The sequence below is a fragment of the Anser brachyrhynchus genome, assembly GCF_964034855.1.
Source record: "Anser brachyrhynchus genome assembly, chromosome: 7".
Taxonomy (NCBI): Eukaryota; Metazoa; Chordata; class Aves; order Anseriformes; family Anatidae; genus Anser; species Anser brachyrhynchus.
The window spans coordinates 33,546,300-33,571,183 of record NC_137701.1 but is presented as its reverse complement, the minus strand read 5'-3'; the positions used below and the strand labels follow the sequence as shown (position 1 = coordinate 33,571,183).

Here is a 24,884-nt window from a genome sequence, read left to right as displayed (position 1 = left end):
TGCTGATAGGAACAGCTCAGAATCTGGGTATGGAAGAGAGAATAGACACATGGAAAGATAATGAGTATAAATCTTGTTGGAGGTTTATAGAACATATGATGTTTTGTAATTAAGTCTTTTTTTGTCTTTGTTTAGCTTGAAAATTTCATGGTGGGGAGGGAGCATACAAGGTTTTCCATAATGCTACGTAGGTGAATGTACCTGAAAGAGTACCACTAACTTGAAAGAGGATTAAGATAAGGACATCAAAAAGTAGCAAGCCAAGAACAGAACAAGGGTTTTTGCAGGATTTCTGTATGACTTGGGTAGCTCTTTCCATTATTCTAGGAAAATACTCTTAAGTTGTAAATAATGAGAATACATTTGGAGGTCAGGTAGATCCAGTATATCTTTCAGTAATTGGCTATGTAGTGGTTAATAGGGCTAACTTTAGGGCAGCAGTTTGGGGTAGAATTAGTATCCCCTTTTTGTCTGACCCCAGCAGATAAGGGCTGTAAGTTCATTGCCTGTTCTTGCTGTTAGCACAGTCCCACGTGGCTCAGCTGAGCAGGATGGAGTCTTAATCAGTCACCTGTTCTCCAGTAACCTGAAAGCACGAGCTTTTTTGTGCCTGTCTGTGTGCTTGGGGACAGTGTGCCCAAGTACAACATAGAGGAATGAGCCATAGTCATACTGACATGGAAACCATTTCCCTTAATAAGGGGAATTGAGTTGTCCATTTTACTGTAGAGGATTTCCATTAAGAGCAGGGTGTCCAGCACATTCGCCATCTAAAATATGGGCTGGTCAGAGCTCAGTGGAAAGAAGTACATAAAATAGGAGTGATGGATGAGACAGAAGTCCCTCACTTTGACCTGCTGAAGGAGTGAACAGATACACAGTAAGTGTCCCCTTCCAGATCTGGGTTTGCACAACATTTGGTTTTCCCATCTTGCAGAAACTATAACAAGGACCAATAGCTACATTAAAAAAAAAAAAAATTAAAATAAGGAGCATATTTGTTTTTTAAATGAGGCAATATAATGCTTATAATAGAACTGCCGAGGTAAGTTTTGAACTCTTCTGCATTCAATGTTTTTTAACTAAAAATGGTTTCTGGAAATGTTCCCAAGGAAAGATTCTTGTCCTGCAGACAGAGGTATCTGAGTGAAATGTCATGGACTGGAGTCTACAGGAGACAGAATAATGGGGTTTCCTTTCGATGCCTTACAGGCTCTATGGGATTATTAGTATTCTTACCAGACTTGATAAATGAACTTAGTATTAAAAAAAAAACAAACAAAAAAACACACCTTCTTTACCAATCATCTTTCTTTTTTTTTTTTTTCCCTTCTGCTGCTTGACAATGATAGAAAATTCCTCCTTCCCTTTTTACATGCTATTGTAAATCTTTGTCGTAATAGCAAAGGAAGAATAGGTTTTCTTATATGTGAGCTCAAGAGAACTACTAAAGAGCTGCAATTTGAAATATGAAATCCTACTCTTAGGAAAGTTTCCATGCAGCTTTTGACAAAACTTAATATATATTTATTCCTGGGTCTGAAAGCTGCAGCTGTGACTATGAAAAGGAGTTTGAAGCCTGCTTTGTTGCTGTAGTCAGTGGCCAGTATTCATCCATGACCTAGTGTTAATTCTGGTTCTAGGACCCCCGTCTGGCTATCATTACAATGCCAACTTCTTTCTTCTTTTTCTTCTTCTTCTTCTTGTTCTTCTTTCTTCTTTTTTTTTTTTCTTTCTCCTTTTTTTCTATCTGACAGCTCAAGAGTTTTAATTTTACCAAGTCTCACTTGCTACATACACGTTAAGGAAATTCTTTCTTTCTTTTTTGCTATTCACTGCATTGGCTATTGCAGTGAAAGAGACTTCTTGTGTGTCCTCTCTGTAAATATATTCAGTGTTGGTTCAGTTAAAGCAGGCCTGAAAATACATTAACACTTGTTTTGTGGCTTCAGCAGGTACAAGGTAGGCTATGCAAATGGGTAATGTTCACCTTGCATCCATCTGCTTGGCGCATTGGTTATTCTGTACCTCGGGGTGGTATTTCCCACCCAAAAAGGAAAGCCTTGTTCTACATCTGCTATATTGGGACTTGCTTTCAAGACTGGCTCTACCGTGGTGTTTTGCCATATTGTATCTCTTTTCCCGACATCGCACACTGTATGTAGACAAGTTTCGTATTTAAAAGTAATTGCAGAAGTGGTGTTTAGTCATTGAAAATGAGTTAACTGTTTCTGTGAAGGCTCTCAGATGTAGCTGATAGATTACTGTGAGGATTTTGCCCTTAAGGATTCTTGAGGTTCTTGGTATGGAGAAAACCATGCTTTGAGATTAAATTATTCAGCAAGTGTTTTTAAAAGTAATTAAAGCTTCTAGCATTTAATGTTTTATGTATGCAGATTAAAAATGAAGGTTGATTAAATCACGACAAAGGAAAGTTTATTCACAAACAGCAGGCGGTAATGCCTCCTTTGTGACTGGTGGAGCACTGTTGTGCCTACTTCATTGAATGTTGGCTCCGTTCTGCTAGTGCAAGTTTTTCTAGGTGATGGCGTGGTTAAAAAGTGGAAGGCGAATTTTGATGCAGTACAGCCCTGGCTTTGCTCAGTAGTGCAGAATACTTTTATTTTTCTGTCGAGTATCTGATTTATAGGCAGCTTTTCAGCTCGTGTTTTTGAAATGGCCAGGTAAGGTATACAAAGCTCAACAAGATCAAGAAGCAGGCCAGAGTAATGATTTTCTTGTTGAAAAGTAATAGACATGTCAATATAGCATGTAATAACAGCAGGTTTTGCGGTGTGGTGCAGAACAGTAGGAATGTGAAATATACATTACATAAATTATCTGAGCATAAGTTTCTGCTGAGTTTTGGGCTATTGTAACTCATTTGTTCTTTTTGTTTTTGTTTTTCTAGTCACAAAGAATTTCAATGTATAAAATCCTGCAACCCTTTAAAAATTGGACTTGGTTATCTTCTCTGGATTGAGTACCTCATGATTTGAAAATATATACTAGCTGTTCAGGAATCGGTGAACGGTCTTAATTATTCCAAATCTGCTTTTTTGGGTGCTTTGGTGAGGGCTGCTGCACTAGTGATGGGGCTCTTCTGAGAGTGTTCCTTGAGAATGCATGGAGGTAGATTTTAAAGCACACCTGCAGAGATGGTGTTTTGCCTTTGGTTTCACAGTAAAGTCCTGCAACACTGTTACTCCCGAAACAAACTCATACTTGTTTACCTTCCTCTGCCAGTTCATGATTTTTATATATTTTACACACACACACTGCTTTCTCCTGCAGTATGTCTTGTGTTTTTATTTCTGTACACATCAGCATATATAATGCATTATAACAGCTTGCTCCTCTGTTTGTGATTTGTCCACAGCAGATCTCTTTTACAACATCCAGGGAGGTGCTCTGCATTTCCTAATCATCTCTGCAAAAAGTAGTCACCAGAGAGTGTTACCCATGAATATTTGTGCATAGAATAAGGGATGTATTTTTTCAGGCCAGAAGTAAGAGCCCTTATTGTTGAGGAGGGACACATGTAGAGTGTAAATCCTTAAAATTTCATGGGCGTTTGAGGGATTTCCAAGCCCAATTAAATAAACTAGTGAGCTCTGTGAAATATCTTAAGGGAATCATAAGTGTCCACCGGTCCTGTAGAAAACACCTAATAGCTGTTTCTGAACCTGTAAAGGTTTCACGTTTTCATTCCACTGGGATGGACTATTCCATGTGAAATTGATGGATTCCTCCACATGGGAAAAGATTCAGCCTTTTGCATGGTTTTGTTCTACCTTTGAGAAAGGTTTGTCATCGGGTTACATTGCAGAAAAGGAAAGGAGGCTGGTGATGAAAATAATCTCTTCATGTTATGAAGATATTTTCCACATTAACTCTCTCACAAATCATGCTTGATGAACTAGCAACAACAATGTTTACTGATTTGTTGTTGTTTGCTATATTTCATGGACATATCCCTGTCCTTGTTATTCTTGTTACTACCAACAAATTCCTTGCCTGTTAGCATCTGAGCCCTTCTTGCATTTAAGGCTTAAATTTAAAGTAATACTTAAGGAAAATGCCTCTATTTTCTGATCATGTTCCAGTCCTCTTCTGAGAATAAGAGGTGTCTGTACCTCACCTTGAAGAGTCTGAAAACAACTCCCTGTTATCAAGATTTAACAACACTGGGGAAAAATCAGAAGTTAGTTGGCTTTTAAGATATTGCCCAAAGGCATTGCATTCTGTACGCAGCGTTCTCTGATGTTGATGAAGCGTGAAATTTAAGACTCTCCAGAATTTCCCCTTGAGTATAAGATTTCTAAGTAAAACCAGGATTTGGTGGCTGCCCAGAGGTTAACATGGGTGAGTTGTTTTCACCAGCAAAACCACGTTCCATTATGGATCTCTGAACCAGGGCTTTTGGTACTGGGGCACGCAGCTCTGAGTCTGTCAAAATTGCTGCAATATCCCATCTTTTTTAGTGATCAATGGAAGACTTTGTCCAAGGGTGTAGGACCTGCCATTCTTTCTCTTCAGAGCAGTCACTGTTTTTCTGAGGGCTCCATTCTTCAACTACATGGCACCTGTGACTTTATTTCTGCAGTTTTGTACTTCAGCAGTTCCAGTTCAGTTCTGAGGGAGCAAATGGCTGCTCAGTGTTTTGGAAAGGTTTGTTTATACCGTGACAGGGCTTCGATCCTCATCCGCGATCGGATTGTGCTTCTAACATCCGGGGGAAACAAAAGTATTTGCCTGAAATCTAAATAGGTAGGATAAGAATTGGGCAGATGAATGATAAAACTGTTATTTCAATTTTTCATTTTTCTATTTCAGTTTTTCTAAAATGGAAGTGAATTGCTGTGGTGTGACAAACCTAACCTAACCTACCAGTTGTTTGCATTGACTGTCTCTGAAATGGAAATGGTGTCTTTCCATACAGAGGGAGACTATGGAGGGAAGAGTGTTTCATTCACTTGAAGTGAATAGATTTTTTTTTAAAGTACTACATAAATAGAAAATTGTCAAACAATCACATCAAACTGGAAAAAAGAGGCAGTATATTTGGAGAAAAAGGTAGCTGCAGGGTAGTTGAAAATCTTTAATTAAAATGGTAGGATCATTTTCATGGTGACCTTTCTTGCTCAAGAACCCTTGGTGAATACTAAAAATTTTATGCATACAGTGAATGAATTTAAATGAATATCTTTAGCATACCATGTAGTGGTAACTATCTACTTTAACACTTTATCTGTGTTAGAATTATTCGTGACTTAGAAATTTTCCCTTTTAGCCACCATTGGTATCTTGAACCTCAGGGTGAATGCCTGTCCTTTTTGGCCGTGGTATATGTTCATCTCCTTCATGGTCCTGCTTTCCCCTAGTATCCAGAGACCTGGGCGTTTGGGAGGGGGTCCTCAGCATGAGCCACTGAAGCTGGAGGTTGCAAAAAGCCTCTGAAAACAGAGACAAACCAACCGTCACTTCTGAAAAGGATTTCACAGTTGTAACGCTGGCTTTCTCTCATCCCTTTTGTGTGTGCGTCTCTCTTCAGTTCTTTCAAAGAGTCTAAACATCCTTTCTGGAAGAAACAGGGTGGTTTATTCTGAGTTATTGCTGCAGACCAAAACTAGCCTTTTCATGCCTGGATTAGTGATATCTAGCATGTGTAACAGCTAGTGTCTGTCCTTCCCTCTTGATTCTTCTTTTTATTTTTTTCAGCATACACTCACGTTCCTGGAAGATGTGCTAGTGCTTACAGTTCAGTTTGGACATGTGGAGGCACCAAATCATTTGTGTTATTAAACCAAGCTGTAATTGGATGTAATGGCACCTACTTCCCAGGACAGTTTACATTCTGGGTAGTTAACATTTGTGAAGCAGTTTCAAATGCTACAACGAAAGGTGCTTTGAAAATGCAAAATGTTGTTATTATTCCCAAAAATACAAGGCTTCTCACCAGAAGTGCTCATAAACATGTAGCTCTTACTGTTGAGATTTACTTAAGTCTTCATCTTGGGATATGTGCTGTGTAAATTCAGTTGGAGATTTTATTGATATTTTTCTTAGAAATTAATGAAGCTACAAGTAGCCCTGCTGCTTGGAGAATAGCTGTATTCTCATTCAATGTGCTACAGCTTTGAAGAAACCAGCCTTACCAAAGCATCTCTATTCATATAAGATACTGATTGGGTAAAGCTGGATGTGATTTGTATTAACGCTCTACTCTAAGCAATACAGCTTAGAACAAATAACCCTTTCCTCTAAGCAAAACCCCTTCCCCTCAGCAGAATAACCAATCTTGAAAGGAGTAACAGAACAGTGAGTAAAAAGCTATAATCCAGTCATCAAATCCCTGAACATTAAGCTAAAGCACAAATCCCATTTTCCTGTTCAGAAATCGGACATAATGAAAACATTGGTTATCCGCGTGTAATCTGCCCCTTGCTCCCCTGTTGCTGGCCAGTGAGCAGGGCTCCATCAGCAGCATGCCGGGGTGGGACATGGTACACCCATGACATATATATATATATATAAAGAAAGATACTGGAATGCACTTGGTATTTTTATGTTATGCAGATTTTGGACAAGGCATTGGTGGTTTGAATACTGGAGGAAGGATGCGATGTGGGTGGGTCGGGTGGCCCTGCTGGGTGGCCCATAGCACACAGAAAGTTTCCCATGAAGTTGTGGCTGTTTCAGTTCCCAGTGGTGCTGCTGGCCTTTGGACCATGCACGGCTGTAATGGAAGATGTCAGGAAGGGAGATGGACACACGGTGGCCCAGTGTGCAAACAGGGGCAGTGCAGCACAGGTGCAGTGTCACAGGTGCTGCAGCATCACCTTGTCGTTTCGGTATTGTCTCATTCTGTGTGTAGTCTTGATGCTGTTGTGGTGTTGCCATGTTACCCGTCACCAGCATGTTGAGGGCACAGCGATTTCTCTCATGTTTCCGAGTGTGAATGCAATGATTTGGGCACTGTTTGGAGCTGCAGATGCTGAAGTGTGGCTTCACCTCTCAGCCATTGGCAGAGCTGAGAAGAAAGTCCGAGACTGATTTTGCAAACTCATTTGTCTGGAGAGAAACGTGACTGATCACTATTCAGAAGTGCCAAATGCTCACAACATTCTGCTGAAGCCTGGTGTGCTTGGGCTCCTGAAAGCCACTCTAGAGGCAGAAACGATTACAAACCAGTAGACAGTAACCAATTTTCATGCCATGGTGACAAAGCCTTTTCAAATAATTACTTGAAAATACAGCTTTGAAACATGTATTTTCTGTATTTCTAGTATTATTTATCTGATAAGCATTGAGTTGTTAAAATTCATCCTCATTTACAAACTTCTTTCAAACAAAATGCTACCACTCTGACTATTGTTGTTATTCTCATGAGTTTACCAACATGTGGACATCAGAAGGGATGTTTTGCTTTGATTGGACTCTTGTGCATAGAAAACAGCACACACTCTGCCCATCTGCTTCATTAAACTGTAAAACTGATTCTATTTTTTAACATATATTAATGCATAGGCATTAAATATTTTGTGTATTTAAATTTCTGTATTTAGATCTTGAGTAGCCGTATGGCTTTTAAAGCATACAATCTCCTATGTTAGTTTCTGGGTTGTTTTTTGTTCTTTGGGACTTATTTGAATTTCTTTTTAATTTGAAAGTCTTCTTACCTCACTTTAAGTCTTGATATGAAGTTCTTAAACCAGCAGAGAAGATGAGACAAGTTTTAGGTATTTTAACAGAAAATTCATGTCATCAGTCCTTTGCTGTTAATTATAAAGTAATCATGGGTGACTCTGCTCTTAAATTAGATGTCTACAGTGATGTTGAAAGGATTTTGGATCTTAGCATGGTGAAATGACTTCAGGTCGTGGTATTTGCAGGTTAAATCTAAAATACAAGAACTCCTTTGTTGTTGTTGCTATTAAAAATGCATTCTCAGAATCAATTTTTATAAACATTTCCTTTGCATCAAAAATAGCAATGTCTGAGCTGGCTTTTCTTCAGATGTTTCCCTGCATTTCCTTTTGAAATGGAAAGCAAACACAAGAAACCAGTTCAAAGAGGAATTATGCAAGACAGTCAGACCCAGCTGGGGCTCCTCCGCAGTACTTTTGAACCATTGCTGCAGTGGTGTAAGAACAGTGCTGACTAAAATCACAGGAGGTACTTTGGGCCTCGTTTATATCCAAACAGAGCTGTCGTAATTATGGTGACTTATGAGAATTATGTCATTATTTCATAGCCATCTCAAGCTGCTGTATCCCAAGAGAGAAAGTGGCGTTGTATCAGTGTGTCCTGGTGTCGTGACATGTAAACCTCATACAAAGGTGACTGGCAAAGATTAATGTTTTGTAATTGTGAACAAGAAAAGGAAGTTGAAGACCTTTGTACTGTGTATTTTTTAAAAACAACCAGCAAGCTGTTCGGAAAAGAATATGTGTGGATCAGCATAGGAATTAATTTATCTGTGTTAAGAGAGCCTTGGTGAATGTTTAGTAAAAATCCACTTTGCTTTGGTTGTTTCCTGGCCTTACTCATGGGAGCGCTTTGCTGTAGTAAGCGGGGAGAAGATACAGCACATGGACATCTCTGAGGCTTGTCCCAAGTCCCTGAATCTGCTTGGAGATCCCCGGCTAAATTTTGTAGTGCAACTGTTATATTTGTCACTACAGAGTTCGCCCCCAACCCACACCCCCATGAAAGTCACAGGAATAACTTGTTCCTTGAAGCATTGCCCGAGCTAGTAACCATCTTGTCTTCTGTTTTAGCTGTCAGATGAAGAGAGTGGAAATCATCATTGTAGCACTTCTGCAGCTTTTAAAAGGGAAAGACAAAAGAGTTACAGTTCTCCTTGAAGCATCAGCTACAGGATGGGGTATTTTTCCCAGTGTTTTTATCAGCTTGTAGTACAAAATTCTCAGTTACATACGTGCTTTTTGTTGAGGCTCAAAGCCAGATCCATCCTCAGGTGGCTGAAGTCAGTAAAACCAGTTCACGTGGACCATGGCAAAGTGTAACTCACTGATGTGTAGAAGGAGATAGAATTAATTCTATCTACATGACTGCCTTAGACTGAGCAGGGACATCATGGGATGAAAGCTGGCAGAGAACATAGCCCTGATACTGTAGACAGTAGGAAACAGTTAAGGAGTAATTTCTTCTTCTTCCCAGTAATGTTTTTTTTTTTTTTTGATCATTTTTCAGTTGTGATGTGAGCACATCTTCAAGACACAACCTGTCTGTATTTTTCCCTCAAAAAAAGAAGACGGGAAAAAAACCAAAACTTGTAGTCAGATAAATGCTTGATTACTTTTCATGATTTATAGACTTCTCACCCATCTCTTAACACAAGGTTCTCTAATAAATGCGATAATAATCAAGCACAGTCCAATTTTATGACGTTTTATACTGTAGTGGGGACGTTTTCAAAAAACGTATCAGATAACTCTAAATGTCACCCAGTTAAACCAGAAGTTATTTTACCACAATAGCACCTTTATCTTTATGTGAGATAAAGGAAATTCTGATGGAAGATATTTGTAAAACATGCATTTCTAAAACCTTTTTCAACAATGGAGCCTGTAGGACAGCCTTAGCTGATACAGCATGTTGTTGAATGAGCTTCAGACCAAAGCCAGAACAAGTTTTTATTTTTTCACCAAGCGCTCTTTCCAAGAGGTCCTCTTTGGGCACTGTCTGACTGCTGGCTTAACATGTTCAGAAAGTGAAATGCTACAAAAATTGTCTTGGTTTTGGAAATTAAAAGCTCTTAAGCTTCTTAAGTTCTAGTTGTGTTGTTTTGCCTCTGGAACATTTTCCATCTTTTCCACTTACCAGCGTTGGTTTCCTCAGTATCCTTCCCTCACGAGCAGCACAGCACTTACTGATACCATACACCAACATTGGTCAGCATGCCTTCGGGCTGTATGTAGACAAGAGGCTTGTCTTCCTGAAGATATGAGCCCTAAGGCCCAGATAGTATCCTAAGAAATATTAGGGAATTTAGGAATAACTTGGGAAAAATAACAACTTGCGTTCCTGAGCCATGCAAGGCCCCAGGCCTCAGGGCCTCTCTCCATCCCATGTGCAGCCTGTCCAGCGTTGTCCTGCTGTGGTGGAGGCATGGATGGTGGCGGCACTTCTGCTGTGTGGCGGTGCTGTGAAGGTAACCAACTTCTCCTACACTCACTGTACACAGGAAAGTGAAAATTCTCTCTCTGTGGCACTTCAAATACTAAGGACAAACCAGAAGGATTCACAGAAAATTACTTGAAGTGGAAAGGGAAATTGCTTAATATAAATTAAGCTCTGAATATTTTATCTCTTCTTACAACTAGGATTGATGGTGGATTATTTATCTATTAATCTGCATCATCATGACATGGAAGAAGCCACGCGGATTAAAACTGACTGCCAGTCTGGCACGTGCCCACGTGTGCCAGGCTGTGCCCTCACTGGCAGGCCTGTAGCTGTTCAAATTAATGATGCTCCTAATTTACAAGTTTCTGGGGCATATTTAACCTAAAGCATATTTAACCTTAACAGAGCTCAGTGATGGGTTTTTCTTGTGAGAGGGAGTATTTGAAGTCATACTGAAAGTGATCATAAACATATTTAATAAATTATTGGGTGTTCCTGGCCTGAAAGATTTCTTTTACAAAAATGAGCAGACATATCTACATGCATGCAGCAGATTTTTCAGTCAGCCCTTTTCTGGACACTCATGATTTCCTGTAGTTATTTACGTTCATTGAAAGCAACCAGGATTTGGCTGAAAGATTTTTGTGAGCTTGCTTTGGAAAGGAAAGAAGTGAAGAAGCCGGGTGAGGAGGAGGGAGATGCTGTTGAGACTCTGGGTTATTTTAGTGGGATGAAGACACTTGCTAATGATTTCTTCTCTCTGTGGATCTGGCTTAGTTGTTGCTTTCACCAGTGAAGAGGGCTATTTGCATGCACGGTCTCTTGCTTCCTTCCCCGACTTTTTGCAGGCTGCTTTTTCCTGTGCCCTGCGCCTTAGGAAGCACTTTTCCCTGAAAGGCTTGTCAAACCGTCCTCAGTTTTATCTCCGCAGTACTTCTTTCATCTGTTTATATATAAGCAGTTTTTAAAGGGAACAAATGGCCTGTGTGATCATTCCCGTGTTCATTTTTTATGTATTTAATTCCTGATGCTGAGACTTTGTTTTTCAAAGTGGGATTAGAACTGATGAGGATAAACAGGGCCAGCGCTGCATACAGCAGTAGTGGGGCCTCTGTAAAGCTCAGCCAGGGTTCCTTATTGACAAAGCCTAATTAAAAATGAATGAAGGTAAAGATTTTGCTGTTGTTAGTCAAATGGCCTTCCAGGAACTATCTCACGCAGCTGTTCTTTTGGTGGTAACACAGGGGAGCTTAAACCTCAGGTTGGTGGAAGGCTTTGATGCCAGGATCTGGTGTCTGCGGGGACTCGGAGAAACCCTGGGTTGGTGCACACCACTTCCCGGTGCTGTACCGCTAACCCCGCAGCACAGTTGCCTGCTCTGCAGGTATTCTATTTAAAAGTCTTAAATCCATTTCCTGGAGCAGTTCCTCGGTGCAACCAGATTGAGCATCAAAGGATTGCCTGAAGCCCTGGGGTAGAGCTATTTATTAAGGCTGATTAACATGATGAACGTGCTGTGTGTGAATTAATGGCACCCTGTAAATACTGGGCCTCTGAGAGTTTGCAGCATGCCTCTGGAGAAGCTAGGTAGGAAGCAGTGGTACAGCCGCTGCTTTTGCATGTATTTTAGTGCTTTTTTGTGTTATCCTGATTTCTTTGCCATTGCTACTACATTTTATATTGTATTCAGTGGTTAAATGAATATCATCTTTATACCAATTAAGGGGTATACAGGATGTGTTTATGAATTAAAATCATTTTATTTTTATTTTTTATTTTTTTTCTTTTCATTTTTGGAGGGAGTGGGTGAAGACTTATGAACAGCTTTGTGGTGTAGTGTGTTTTGCTTTCTGTTTACTGACGAATGGTGTTTTCTTCAACCAGCAAGCTGGCAGGGAATTGCAAACAGTGACCTCATTTATCCTACTAGCGCTCACTCTTGTTGACGGTTTCATCAGCCAGGGGGAAGGCGTTTACTGTTCAACTGCTGCCAGCAAAGCTTGCACTTATTTTTATCTCAGTGAATACTCTGAACACTGTGTCAACTAAAACAGTGTTACACTCATCTTGCAGGGTACCAAATTTTGGTGAGATAGGAGCAGAAGCAGACCCACAGTGATGGAAGCAGGTTAGTTCACTGGTGTATTTTATTACAGCTTTAAGCAGCATGTGCTGTAAAGCTGTGCACTAATTTGAACCTCACTAACTGGAAACCTTTTGCAAATATAGTGCAGTACACTGGTTCATTGAACACTTCTGTAAAAGGTGGAGGAAAATCTATAGAAATGCAATATTCACTCACAAGAATGTTGTACAAAATTAAGTGTCAGTAAATGGACCAATAGTGAAATGACTTTATAAAAGAAAATATATGTGTATATATATATCCCTGTTTTTTTTTTTTTTTTTTTTTTATGAGTTGGAACTCTGAACAGTTTCCTGAAGGGTCGTGTGCTCCAGATTAGTTTTCATTTCGTAAAATCACGCTTGTTAGACTTTTTGTACAATACTCAACTTTTGTAAAGTGCAAAGTACTTTATTACTAGATAGTACTAGATATTGAAGTATTTATTTTAATTTTGTTGCCAGGTATTAGCAATGCATAATCTCTACAGTATCTGTTGTGGTAGTGAAGGACACGGTTGTCCTTGCTGCAAGCTGGCAAACATAGGCTTGTTGACTGCAGATTGGCAGGTTGCTTTTGTACATGTCCTGGCTGCGATTCCGATATGCATTTACATAAAGGAACTTCTCAGGGCATTTTGAAGAATTCATTAGTGCTGTAAGAGTCCTTATCAATAATACGAATTCAATATTGTTTAGTATAAACCTAGGAATAATGATGAATAATCAGTATATAATTAATTTGAGCAAGTTTTCAGCCCTTGTCCCTTTAGAGTCATAATTAAGATATATAGCATCTTTGCTGAACCATTTTACACTAAGTTCCAGTGGGAAGAATGATCCAGATTTGGTCATTCAGAGGTGATTTGGATGTCAGCAGCTCGTTTTGGGTTATTGGATTAGTTTGCTTTGACACATTGATGATGATTTTTAGACTTCAACTTCAGTCTTTTTTTTTTTTTTTTTTTTTTTTTGTAGAAGGATTTGGGGTACAATATCCAGCATGTACAAATTTGTATTTTAACGTTTTGGATACATCCCTCATGAAATTAATTTTCTTTTCTAGTGGCCTTTAAAGACAAAATGGCTTGATTTGTTTTTTAATCTGTGATTGTAGAGAAAGAAACATAATCCCAGAATGGGAAGACAGACAGTCTGCCTCTGCTCAAATGCTTAGAGGGAGCTGTGATCTTGAGACTGGGGGAGAGAAAAGGAACAGCATCCCACTTGTATCGGGCTAAAGCTGCTTGCTGGATAGGAAGCACATCTTTTGAGAAGTTTTCCTAGCAGATCACATGTGAAAGAGAAAATGACTGGTAAACTGGTAGGGGAGAAGAACTGGTAGATCACCAGGTGCCGAGCCTTGAGCTGGAGTCCATGCTGGGTGGCTGCACAGTGTCTTAGGTGCCTTGCTTGCTTGCTGCACTGGCGATGAAGGCAATAATGTGCTGGTGCAAGCCTTGAGGCACTCTGTTACCTTGTGTCAGGCAGGGAAGTGGAAGAGCACTGTCAGAGAGAGCTTCCCAACAACTGGAATAGCCTTTGGCCAGTGTCACAAGCTGTGACACTTACTGTGACGCTTACTGCCTTACTGTGTTGTGTACTTATAAGTTGTATATAAAAAATCATGTAAAATGTATCAGATAGATGAACTGGTAGATTCATGTCACATCCTCGGCAAATTTGAGTAGATTTTTAGAGCCTTCCGTGTTAAAGAAAGACAGATTACCAGTAGTAACTCAAATCTATTGAGTGTACTAGCAAGAGTTTTCTGATCATGTAATGAATTAATAGCCAAAACTTTGGACGCTGTTTCTATTCAGATTACCTTTCCTGACTTGAGATTTTTCTGAAATAGGTTGAACTCATATTTGTTCTACAGCATACAACTGGGAGCAGATACATCCATCCCAAAGACAAGAATAGCTGATTTGCTGTGGAGGCATAATGAACTCATACTGAATACTCATTTATTCGGTATCTGCTATTTATATCACTGTGTCAGTGCTTTATCCTTAACAAAACTGCTTGTTACTGCTCTTATTTCCTGAGTCTCAAAGAAGATGAAGACAGCATAGTCCCATACTGTCGTCATACTGGACTTATACAATCATTTGCTTTGCTGTCCTGAATTTAAAAAAAAAACCACAACAGTACTTTCATTTAATTGAAGTTATTTTGATGAGCTTTTTTGTCATCTGCCTCAGGAAATGGTACTCACATCTCTGACATATGAGTTATGTCCTGTGCTATACTCCTATGAATAAAGCTATCATTAGCTTCTAATTTGAGCTGCTGGTTTTCTGTAGTCACCACAATTAAATTTTTATATACTTTTTTTTTTCTTTTTTTAAATATCCTTTGATGCACACCAAGGAGACAGGGACAAGGTTACAGGACCTGACATTGCCATGCTGTTAAAATAAGGTTTTGATAAAGCAACCCAGGCCTTGTTTTATTCTGGGCTCTTCACCAGGGGCTAGAAAAAAAAAGTATTCTCTATTAGTTTGAAGACTGAGGATGGCATGTAAACCATATTTTCCGGTAACTAATGGATTATTAAAATATTAGAGAGGGGAAAGTGGGAATATTCATTAGAGAAATTACAGGCAAATAATATAGCTGAAGGAAAGAGTTCAGGAGAGCTCTCTGTTGCTTGTCTTGGCTGAAGAAGTGGTGTGTGTCTGCAGTGGAGGGGAGCAAAATCATTGGCTTCCTATCCTCAGTGTCCTATAGAGGCTGTACTGGAACGGGCACAGGTTGGTTGTGTGCATTTGCTTTGCCGTAAAGCAGAGAACATGAACAGTTTCCATTAGTGTTTTACTTCAATACTTGATTCTGGCCTTAGCAGAGGAGTGGTAGTTCATGGAGATCTGGAGATGTTCATTACAATTTATAAACACCGATAGCATGGGCAGTACCTAGGAATGGTAAATCCTGAATAGGAAACCAAGATATATTTAAGAATTTGGGCAACTGTGGCATGTTCATAGGAAAAATGACTTCACTAAGCAGCACTTTAAGACAGGTTTGTCTGCAGATATTTGGTGGACAAGAATAGTAACAATTTGCCAAAGAAGTATATTAAGATACAGGAAAATGTAGAAAGTTACTACACTAAATGATAGGTAAAAAGCAGGGAAGATTAGAATAAGAAAACACGTAAGGAATGCATGCAGACACTAGCGTTGGAGGCCCTTCCCTTCATGATGTCTGCACTGAATGATAGAAAAAATCCTACATTTTCAAAATAGAATATTGATATTGAGTAATGCTCGGTTCATTATTGTGATGGGCACCTAGTAATCCAGATCCAAGTTTAGCACACAATAACAGTTATTTGTTCAAATGAGGGTGCATCAATTCTCAGAAGGATCGAAGAAATTGTAAGGCATTTTCTATTGTCTGAATTCCAGAGGGGTGGTTCATTTATCTTGAGAGATCTACAGAATTTAAGAAGAGAGTGTTTTAGGATGTTTGGAGAAGTCGATAAAGAATTGGATACTTCAGAAACCTTCTTTGTTCAAGTACTGTATGAAAACTGTTTACAGAAGTAAAGGGTCTTCAATCCTAGAAGGTTTCAGGGCTTACTCAACCAAAGCAGTAGCAGCTTTGAGGATCATCAAGGGCATAGCTTCAAAAAAATGAATTATATCGAGTCCTACCTTCAGTTTCAATCCCTACCTTCTCTGCCTGAAGCAATCAGTGTGTCTTACCATCAGCAAAGCCCTGGTCGAGGATGGGACAATCCTTTTTGTAACAACCCTTTCAGCAGGGCCCCTTCCATCTCTTCTTTAAAATGTGCTGTTTTCAGTCAGAAAATTCATGATGTGGTTATGAGGTGTGGAGCCGCAGGGGAATTTGTCATTGTCTTGGAAATTTATCTTTGGGTAAACCCCTTACTTTAACCTGGTAATATAGAGTGCATTGCTCTACTCTGCCTACATTAAAAATGGTCTCAATTTGGGTTTCATCTGCACTGGAATTATCTCCTTTCATTTTGGTATTGCTACTCCAGAGTGGGAGTTGAAATCAGAATCTGGTCTACTGTGTTGTTTAAGAAGCTGTAAACAAAATAACCCAAACTCATTGATATTTTTGTGAAAATGTATGCTATAATGTTCAGCTTTCTGAAGTGAGATAAACCTGAATCTTCAGCTCTCTCTTGTTGTCTCTATTTTCTGTTAAGAAGTGGCAGTTAACCCTGAAGTAGTGGACTGATTTATAGTAACCTGAAAAAAAAAAACAAAAGGAAAAAGAAGAAGCCTTGCATCTCACTCTCTCTCTCTCACTCTCACTCTCTCCCTCCCCAGTCAGAACAGAAGATGAAAAAGACCATTGTGAAAACTTCTGCTGTTCATAATCTTTCTCAGAAGTCTGCTTCTTCATAATGTTTGGCAATATATGCAATCTTAGGCATTTGTATGGAATACTAATTGAGACGGTTTTAAAATTAATGTTACCTCGAACATTTTTTTGAATCCAATTCCTGTGCCTTTAATTAATCATTACTTCTCTGGCAGTGCAAATTTACATACTTTTAAGGCTGGCTCTGATCCACATTGGCATCTGAAGCCCAGACAGCAGAGCTCTTCTGAGCAACACAGTGAGGCACCAAACAGAAATATTGAAACTTGAAATGCTGCGTGAATTGTTAACTTCTGCCTAATAATAAAACTCGTAGACTTGGCAGGGTGAAGAGAGGGTGGGCAGCTAGTGGAACATATTTCACTTTAAAATGTGCCATGTACTGCAGCACAGGCAGTGCTCTCAGGCTCTTTTTTGCACAGGGAACTGGACTCAGGGGAAGTTCCCAGAAAATTTTCTTGAAACTCATCAGTTCAGTGTGTTCAGAAAGTAATACATGACCATTCTCCCACTATTATCTTATTTCTGTCGTCAGCGCTGTCCAAGAAAGACGTATCTTTTAGATAAGAACTAATGGAGAAAAAACATTAATAAAAATAATCTGTTCGGGGAAGATATGTCACGATGGGTACTTGTGGATGAATGGTATCTCTTGCTGTACTGAGGTTAAAGAAATTATTTTCTTACTGGGAGAAAGATTTGAGAGGGCTGAGTTCGTTATGCTGTCTCCAGCGCTGCACACACGGGTGTGATGTGAGGTAGGTAACTTGCAGTTAGGAATTGTCTCTCCTGCTGCTGACATCAAGAGCAGAGGAAATGAGACCTTCCTCCAGCAGAAACTTCTGGGGAAGACGAACGATCATTCGTCCCGGTAGATTGCTTGTGCATATGTGGGTTTAAGATCTGAGGTGGCCTAACAGTCTGTGTGGTGATGGTGGAAATTGCCCTCTTTCTCGGAGAACATCAAAAGTGAGCTGCTGGCGTGCAGGTTTTTTGCAAGACTACTGAGCAGATTCAGCGTGTGTACTCCTCACTCTCTGCTAAAAAAGCACACTTTTCCCCTTTCTCATCCCATTGCCTGGCTCCACGGGGAAGGAGCTCAGTGACTGAAAGGGAGCGCTGCTCATCTCACATTGCTGCAGCCACCGCGCTGCTTTGCCCTTGCTAAACACGACGTTTGGAGAGGCGGGGTGCGGACGTGGTGAAATCTCCAGGACACTTACTTGAAAAGCATGCAGCACTGGTGAAGAGGCATGTGCTGTTGTTTCCTCCAAGGCTGCCTGTCCTCTGTTCCTCTTGTGGCGAGGCAGGAGCCTCCAAGCCTCTCCTCCCTCCACCTGCAGCCTCTCTGCAGAGCTTTTCCCCAGGAACAAACGTGGACGGTAACGTGCTCAGGTCTTCTCTCAAGCCAGACTCTGACCTGTTACATATTCTTTTCTTTTGCTTTGTCTGTCATACATTGCCACACTGCTCTTTCTGTGAGATTTATTTACTATTTTCACTTTCTTGCCTTTTTGAGGAGCGCACCTCCTGTAGGCTGTGCTGTAGGCTATGCTGAAGGGTTATCTTTCCCTCCTAGCTCCAAGGCAGCTGCACTGTCAGCCTGCTTGTGCTTTCTTTACCACTTAAGGAGCAGTAATGGCATGGCTTAATGATATAATAGAAATCAACTGATGCTTTGCTACCGACACACCTGTATTCTATTTCCACTGAATAGAGTGCAGCTCCTGCCATTGACCATGCTTAAAAATTTATTTTAGTTTTATTTGGGGTCCTGTTGATTGACACATGGGAATTGTGGTTGTTTAATCAAGTACGTAGCATTTCTGTGAGTAGAGGCAGATTGTGAATCTGACAGCGAGGGGCCTTCTGTCCCTTGAGACAAGCATGGATCTCCTCGGCGGCTGGGGCACTGCACAGCCTTGGCTATCAGTGGCAGCACTTTGGGGCACAGCGGTGCTCACCTGCTGGGCCTGTCTGCTCCCTGCCTCACAAAATTGGGCTGCTTTGTGCTTAAGATATTCTCAGAGAAGTGTTTTGGACCCCTCCCCTGAGCGGTTGTCTATGACTCCCCTTGGTTGTCTATGACTTTAGCTCGTACCTCTGTGCCCAAGTTCAGCCCCAAATGAATCAGTTTATAGCTCACTCCCATTGCAAGTATTACTTTTCCCTTGAGGATAAAATTGCCTGTAACTTCAGCCATCACTTCTCTCTTTATAAAGTTTTAAGAGAATTGTATTTTCAGAGTTCTCGACTGCTGAAATATTTTTTTTAATGATCTGTTATATATTTAATTAAAAGGTCATATTTGAAGATGGGAGTCTATTTTTTTGTATAATGGATCTGCTTCTGGAGTGCCTTTGTTCATTAAAATTTGAAAATTAAAATAGAAAAAATAGACAAGGGAAGTAAGGCATATTATACTATTACTTTCATGTTTGGTTTTGAAGGTAAAACTATGTCAAAGTTATAATTGGATTTTGTCCTCGAAATGGCCTTGCTAGAGTAAGTGCATTGATGTAGGCAGCTCTGGTACTTCTTCCTTTCAGGAGTTACTGAGCAGGTTACTGAGCAGAGTGCCACTCCGCTACAACTAAATTATCACAACTAAATTATCACACCTAAAAGCAGGATGCCTGTACACTGGAAATGCGTAGATGAGAAGTGGAAGCATCATTCTGACACAGATTCTGCAGAGTTGATTTTGCCTTGGAAAGATTTTTACTAAGAAAAATGGCTATATATGTTAAAACTCTGGACTTGAGCATTTTGGCAAAATAGCATCCTTGCTAAGTTCTTTTGTTTAAATACTTTTACACCCCATTTTAATATTTTTTTTTAAAGAGCTTATGATATATGTTTATCTTTGAAATATAAAAAGTATTTATATGTCCATTAAATCAGATTCACTAAATAAAAAAATACACTTCCTCCAGTGGAAGAAATACAGCATCTGGATAACTTTCCACAGTGGGAAGGCACTTTTCATCCTTGAGTAGGTTGGTGTTCTTCATCTGAGCCCACCTTCAGAATGGATAAGCATCTTATCATCCTTTTTAGGGCACTGGGGGCTTCCCCTAAAGAAGTTGTCTTCCACTGCTGTGTCCATCACTGCATCACTTAAGTTTTCTGCACTGTGATTTAATTACTGATGCCCAGATATGCAGAGCAGCCGACCATCTTTAACTCCTCAGCTCGGCTTTGTAAATAAAGGATGGCTGTAGCCAAGTAGAAGGATTTCCTCACTGGAATCATAAAAACAGAAATTAGTATTTTAGCCCAAAAACTATTTTTAGCCAATACTTATGCTTTCATTTATTTATTTATTTAAAGGGAGGATGTCCATATGATACAGGTTTGCATGCTGCTATGTGTAAACTGTAAAGTACAGGAAAATTAAAATGCAGTGCTTTTCATTGTATTTTCCCTTGGTCAGGACTTAATTGGAACTGTTTGTACTGGGGTAAAATCATCTCCATTGAAATCAAGAGGCTTAAATCAGGTGCTATTAAAAGCCTGACCCTGAGAGGCTGCTGAGGACTCCAGATCAGGTCCATGCTTTTGCATGATCGTTTCATAACAACTGAGCCCTTACAAAGTACGTTCAATACCAATACAATTACAGAGTAAACAGTGATTGCCTATAAACATGAATTGTTTTACCTCTTGTCTGATGGTTATAAATTGAAGCAGTGCTGACATTTCTGTGGTAGCTCTTTTCCTTTTCCTTTTTTTTTTCTTATTTTCCTTGTTTTCTTTCCCTTTCCTTTTTGCATTCCCTTTCCATTTCTCCATTTCTTTTCCCTTTCCCTCTCCCTCTCTCTCTCTCTCTCTCTTTTTTTTTTTTTTAGGGAGCAGTTTTGAATTGTTAAACGCCAAATTTTTAATCATCTTTTAGACAAAAGCATATTTTTTAACACTCTCCTCAAACTCAGTCTGGCATGATAATATAATTTTTCCTTCCATGCACCTCTCAAGAATAAAATTCAAAATCAGTTTATAAAATCTTAGACTTTATTTGTGGTTTAGAGTGGAGTCCATGCCCAAACCTGATACATGGCGATAAAAAACGAACTCAAAATTCACATCGTTTCAGTCATGCCTTTGATTTGTCCCTGTGGCATCTGGTCAAGGTTGATTGACTATCAGTTATTTAAATTTTTATTTTTTTGCTTTTCATCTTAATTTCTAACATTCTGAAGTTCTGCTTGTTGCTATGGGAAGATGTCATAGTCTCATTGGCCTTCGAGGTTTGTTATGCTGTATGTTAGTTACTCAGATGTTCATTGTGTATGCGCAAATTTACAGTATAATGTAGCGTTTCGTTGTAGGTACTGCAAACTCACATAACGTCCTACCTTCATTCAAAAATACAATATTCAAAAGAAAGAATTGACAGAAAAGATTATGTTCTAAAACAGCAAAAAAATTGCATTGACTTTCTTTGATTGGCAGTGCTACTTATTTTTGACAAATCCTTTATGATGTGAGCTAATACATATTGCAGCAGTAAGCCCTTCAGATTACCAAGCGTTTGGAGATGTTGCATACTGTCTTTGCATCGTATGCTCAAATCATGGTAGAAATACAGAGCTACTGAAGGTTATGCGTGCACTTCTGTGATGAACTCACAGATTCTGACACCCAACGAGCCTTGTGGACACATCACAGTGAGCTGATTGTGGGGTCTCTCAAATGTGCTGAAGTGTTTGCAAGAACAGGAGCGGTACATCAGTCTTCTTGTAACAGTTGAAACAATCTTACCAGCTTCATAGGCTTGGAAGATCATTAAAAATATGTCTAAATATGACAAGATATTACTTTATTTTTTTTAATTAAAATGCAGTTTATTGGCAATGAACTTGCTTCATACCACAATATTGCTCATAAATATTTTTACTTAAATTTTACCTACATTGATCTTTTCAAATAAAGCCCTAAGTACTTATACTCATTCAAAATGTTAGAAGTTGTTATTATCACCGTGAACTTTTGATAAAACGGAGTGATCTGATTTACCTTTCTTGCTCTTAATAGTCACTGTAGGTAACAGGACTACTTATACTTCTAGACAGTAAAACAGTCAATATAGAGAAAATGAGAGTTGTGGAAGGGAAAGGATAGAGTTCCATGCTGTATGTAAAAAGCGTGTTCTGTAGAAAGGTAAAGATGAGAGAGACTGGAGCTTCTGAAGAAGTGAACATAATTCAAACTCCCATTTCTCAGTGTTAGGGGCAACAAAAACAAGAGTAGGTAAGAAAGTGTAGTGACCTACATGGGAAGGAGAATCACATTGCAAACAATAGTTACAGCAACGATCTCTACTTGAACTTGCTGTTATACAAAACAGAATAAGAAAAATAATTTTCCTATTCAGTTCAATGTCAATAATGAAGATTTTATCTATTTGAAGAGATGTCTTCAAAAAGTAGGCTAAATTCAAAAGGCTTGAGTAGACATACATGAAGACTGAAGTTGGGTACTATATTTTGAATTTCTGAGCTACCTGTTTTGTTGTCTGAGATTTGTTTTTCCCCACAGGATTTTCCACTCTTTTATGATAACAAATTCATGACACCAGTTTGAATATAGGCTTAGATAGAAAGCTGACAATTGAGACAGAAGACCTGGAAATAAGGGAAAAAAAGTGGATAAGCACTACACAGTCACATTTTAGGCAGCTCTTCAGGTATAAATTATTATGTTTCTCTAAAGGAATTTTTTCCTACTCATTCTGAGTAATAGTTTATTTTTATATGACCTTGTGTCATCTGTGTTCCCTGGTTACTTGCAGTCAGACTCAGAACCCACTGAAATGGGTAAAACACTTCAATTTTGGCAATGTTTATGGGGTGATTTAGGTAGAATGCAAAACAAACTGAGGGAAAAATAATATAGCTGATGTTTGGGCTACTGCTAGTACCCATGTTTCTGTCTAAGTTAGTGTAATGGCAATCAATTTTGTCCTTGTAGTATGCCTTGTAGTGCCTTGTAGTGCCTTGTAGTATGTGCCACAATTTATGGAGCTTAATGAAGTTTTACTCATCCTGTGATTATTGTTCAAAAACAGGTATAAAAATAACTGTTGTAATTGCAGAAGACAGTGATGCACAGAAGATGTAGAATTGGAAATCAGTTATATACTTGAAAATATGATCACTGTTTCTTTAAATACACATTTAAGTGTTAGATCTATCTGGTAATATGTATATCTGCCCTTAATTTACCCGTCATTAGCTGGCTGCTCAGATACAGCTGTCAGGATAGATGTGGGTCATGAAGATACTCTCCTCTGAGATGAGAGTGGCCTCGTAATTTTTTATATTTCTAGTAAGGAGTCTTTGGAAACACTTTCACAGAAGAGGGTGTTGCTGGGGAGGTCGAGCCGCACATGGCTGCTTGTGCTGCGTAAGACGAGTGAATTTCCACTTGTTTTTCCTTCTGGCTATCAGGTCCATTCTGGCATGGATTTTCAGATGCAGTCTTTTGAGTTGCAATTAGTTTTACCAATGATTTCTTCCATTCATGTGCCTAATTACACGATGGAGCCTGCAAATCAGCTTGGCTGCAGTCAGAGCACAAGTAATTGCACCTTCAATTTAGAGCCCAAGTGGAGCACTAGTGAAGATTTGCAGCCTTAATGCATGGCCATGAAGGAAAGCATTGAGTATTGTTTGTGGGCACTTCATGATAAAGCAGCTGTAGTCAAGGCATTGATTTGATTCTTCTCATTTGTCCTATCACAATAGCTTGACTTGTAATCTGAATAATACGTTCGTCTTTTCTTTGCAACTTTCACATTAATGCAGTAATTATTGTGTGCCTGGCATATTACAGAACAAGAGCGGTCTCATTCTTTCAAGATTTTATGGCTTTTTCTTGCTTGCTATGCTTAAATATTTGAAGTTGCAGTCTTAAAATAAATTGCTTGACAATAGTACCATGGGTTTCTTTCATTTTTCACTTGCAGATTTACCTAAGTATGCAACTAATAACCTCAGGGAATGCATAGAAAACAGAAAATAAACCATTCTTATTGCGGTGTCTTGCAGCGCGTTGACTACTGACATGGATATACACAGAGGGAGGAGGTTAAGGGGAGGGCTGCTGTATTTGTTGGTAGACGCTGAGTGGTATATAGGCAGCTTTTGGGTAAACAGCAATTTTTGATTGTCTCTTTGACAAAGGCACACAGAAGAATTAATGTATATATTTTTAGTAGCTTCTTGTTTCAGAAGCTGACATATGCAATTACTGGTGGTGTAGCTGTATTTTGCAAAACTTTTCATTATTCTCTTGAATATTTTCGTATGTATAGTTTTTTAATTCTTTTTTTTTTTTTCCCAGTCTTTCTTAAAGAACAATCTATATTTTTGCTTGGAGTAAGATGTAAATTCTCTTTATAACTGTACACAATAAAAACACTCATGCAATAAAGATACCAAGTCACAATGTTGTCCTACTTTAATTTAGTTGCAAAATCCTGTTTTCATTATGCTTAAAGGCTATTTTATCTAACATGATTATAATACTAAGTATATATGCTCCTCTCCTAATGAAAATAATGGAATTATTCCATAATTTATAATGGGATATTATTAAATATATAATATTATTAATAATATTTATATTCTAGTATATAAATGGAATAATAACAACAACTGGTAATTTGCTAAGTCAGAAAAATGACTGTTATAAAATGCCCCACTTACTACCTTTCAATAATGTTGCATGCAGCTGTTTTGATATATTTTAATTAAGAATAACATCTGCAATATGGATATTTAGTTATAGTTATACTGGACTAGAAACTTTAGATACTTTTCCTATGAGATTTATCACCTCAGTTTCTTTCACTGCATCAGGTTGGAACATCATGTGATTAAAATATCATATTGTTTTGCAAATGATTCTGCTGTAGACAGGTAGTCTTTTTGAACTGATGAGACTAATACACTTATTTCAGTTCCAATGTGTGATAAGCCATCCTTTTTGCCCTTGAAAACTTTCTGCAGTAAGCATTAAAGGACGTAGGACTCTAGGCTACTGACTGTTTTGATTTTCAAAGCTGAGCTTTACAATTGATTCTAGTTTTCAGGAAAAAAAATCACTGTGTATTGTCCCCATTCATCCCAAGAAAAGTCAGGACTAAAAGACTATACACAAAAAAGAGTATCTTGGACTGTTGCCCAGTGGGGTTATTTGCAAGACTTGTGATCACTGTAGCATGTGGATTT

At 38.9% G+C, this 24,884-nt stretch overlaps 1 protein-coding gene across 5 annotated transcripts in view; it reads left to right on the top strand.

The window, feature by feature from the left end:
* Nucleotides 1-24,884, top strand: part of DPP10 (dipeptidyl peptidase like 10) — a 494,333-nt gene that overhangs the window by 244,614 nt on the left and 224,835 nt on the right. Inside the window, exon 1 of one of the 5 annotated variants that reach the window (XM_080599350.1) lies at nt 7,304-11,742. The exons of 3 other annotated variants lie outside the window; for them this stretch is intronic. The gene's annotated coding sequence lies outside the window, so the exon portion shown is untranslated. Of the gene's footprint in view, nt 1-7,303; nt 11,743-11,824; nt 12,284-24,884 lie in introns of those variants that run through there. One more of the 5 variants, XM_080599349.1, reaches the window with a different exon arrangement.